The sequence below is a fragment of the Arachis ipaensis genome, chromosome B07 (genome assembly GCF_000816755.2).
Source record: "Arachis ipaensis cultivar K30076 chromosome B07, Araip1.1, whole genome shotgun sequence".
Lineage (NCBI taxonomy): Eukaryota > Viridiplantae > Streptophyta > Magnoliopsida > Fabales > Fabaceae > Arachis > Arachis ipaensis.
Window position 1 is genome coordinate 10,869,353 of NC_029791.2, and position 2,715 is coordinate 10,872,067.

Below are 2,715 nucleotides of genomic sequence, written 5' to 3' on the forward strand. Positions count from 1 at the left end.
TCAAATCAACTATTAAAACAACTGAAACGCTGGTGTTTCCGGTACACTTGAAATTTTTCCTATATTATATTTCCCATAATTGATGATTTTCAAACTCCCAATTGATTATATGATCTGGTTTGATGGATTGCTGATGATGTATAATTTTGGGAAGTCAAATTTAGAGCAGGTGATCACCTCATGATATTGTTTGAATTGATAGGAATGAGACACAAGGAAAAAAAAAAGGTTTATGATTAGGTGCAAAATTGGTAAGTTGTAATATTCTAGAGCATGGTTTTTATGGTTCATGTTATCTTTGGTAAGGACGGCATGATATTGATCTTAATCAAAGTTAAAGACAGCATGCGTACTTTTCAATTAATCATATCATCTTCTAGAAAGAGATTATTTATCTATTTGATATTTCTACATTTTTTTTTACCGTATATATCTTTTAATTTGACAGATTAAATACTAATGGATTACGAATCAAATTTTAATTAAAGGTTTGTTATCATTAGTTAATGAATTATTCCATAAAGACAGAATTTAAATTTCTGATACCTATTTAAATAGACGAATAAACTAACTATTCGATCAACTCAAATTGATTATATACTCGTGTATATAAAACAAAAAAATTAGATGAATTTGATTCCAATTATTACTAATAAGTAAAGCACCATTTTATCTAAATAGAAATCTGATGATAATTCTCAAAGATTTATTGTTTGATAAAATATATTTAAATAATTCTTAAAAATAATTTAAAATTTGACTAAATAAATAAATTTTTTGGAGACTAGAATAATGGTTTAAGCTTATCAAAGTCAGGTCATATATAACATGCATTCTTTGCATGCGGTTATTTATGTTTTTTGGGATACCCCATTGCTTATACATCAGGTCCATAAAAAGACAGTTAGTCCATTTAAAAAGTTTATATGATTAATTTTCGTTTGATTAATTACGAGAGCAAAAAAGCTTTGTAAACTCTTGAAGATCTTGTGAAATGTCAAGGTTGTTTAACACGTAACCTACTATCGGTTGGTCATATATATATATACACAAGAATTAGATACTACTTTACAAGTTGGAATAAGGTGAAAACAGGCAAACCGAAGACTTGAAAGCCACCAGTTAAATTATTATTTATTAAGTCGTATTTTTAATTTAGCATTTGATACTTTTCTGAGTCCGCCGAACATCAATCAACTGAAAAAGACAAAAGATCACCGGAAAAAAAAGATCAAATCAACCGAAGCACAAAGAAGGTCAAAATAAATGTGGCGTTTCAAGGAGGAGCCCTGTTAGAAACTAATCCAGAGGTAGATCAGATGGATGGCATTGAGGAGTAGGGGCCTGATTCTGCTCAATCTGGGAATAGCAATCGACTCAAGCAATGATCAGAATGGTGGCGATCAAGAGTGTGTAAAACAATCTTTACATCTCCAAAAATCCTACAGAGATATGGTGATTAGCAATGGTTTTGATAAATTAAATCCGGAAGAGATAGTTGAGATGGTGACTAAGGGATACCTCTCTGAAGAAGAATTTATAGATGATATGTTTGACCAACAAGTTTTTTTCAATCCTAGACCAAAAATTGAGGTGTCTGGAGGAGTACGAGGAATGGTGTAGGTCATAGAAATTATCTTTGATTGTGAAATTTTTTGGCAAAAATTTGAATCTTCAAATTTTGGATAGAGGGTACAATGAAGATGGACCAAAAAAAGCTCTATTCAAACGATGGATTTAGAAGAAGAGTTTTTTCTAGTCAGATTTAACAGTCAAGATGACTATAAATATGTCCTTTTTGAAAGACTCTGGATGATTGCAGATCATTACTTACTCGTTTAAAGATGGCGTTCTCTCTTCATTTTCCAAGAATTGGAAGTGCAGAAGGTTGGGTGTGGGTCAGAATCCCTAATTTACCAGCTGAATTATATAATAAATATTTCCTTTGAAAGGTGCGAAAGATTTTGGGGACCATGCTTAGAGTGGATGAGCTAACATCCATCCATTCTAAAGACAAATTCTATCTATGACAAGTCCAGATTTTAATCCAACTTGAACTTGACTAGGATTCATTCTAACTTTCAATAGCAAAGTGCTAACCCAACTTGTAAAAAAATTCTCTCAGGATTATGACACAAAACAGAAAGACTTATAAAGAATTTCTGAGATAACTATGACTTTTTCTCCAAGTCTAGCTCACTGCCTTTTTTCACTCATTGACTTTTTCTTACAAACCTCACAATATTTGTCTTTTTTCCAATGAAATTCAAACAGACTAAACTGAGAAAAAGAATTACAAAATGAAAACCATGAAGGAGAAGAACAAGAACAGCTCAAGGAGCTATGGAAATCGAAGCAACTCTTTCTCTCTTGCTCAATCCCTGGTCGTTCACCCTTATTATAGAGGAGTGGAGCTTCCAATGTTTGAACCAAGTCCAACACTTAGGTTGTCTTCTTCTCCAACATCAGAACAAGCAGCAGCGTGGTCAGAGGAGAGAGAGAAGGCCGAAGCAATGACATGAAATCTTACCATTCTCTTTCATCCTTTTTCTTCGAGCTTCTTGAATCTGGGCCGTGTATTCTTCCTTTGGCCCCAAGTATGATTTTTTATCGTTGATGAGCCACTGAGCACCTTTGACTTCACTGTCTTCATAGTTGCTTGAATGGTGCTTGTTGCTCAAAGAATTTCTTCACAGTTTCTTTGTGAAGTACAAA

At 32.9% G+C, this 2,715-nt stretch overlaps 1 long non-coding RNA gene across 1 annotated transcript; it reads right to left on the reverse strand.

Annotated features, from left to right (window-relative positions):
- LOC110264467 lies at positions 1,082–2,107 on the reverse strand. The gene is made up of 2 exons (XR_002350648.1): positions 1,522–2,107; positions 1,082–1,442 (listed from the first exon to the last, which is right to left on the reverse strand). It is a non-coding gene; the product is annotated as an uncharacterized LOC110264467 (long non-coding RNA).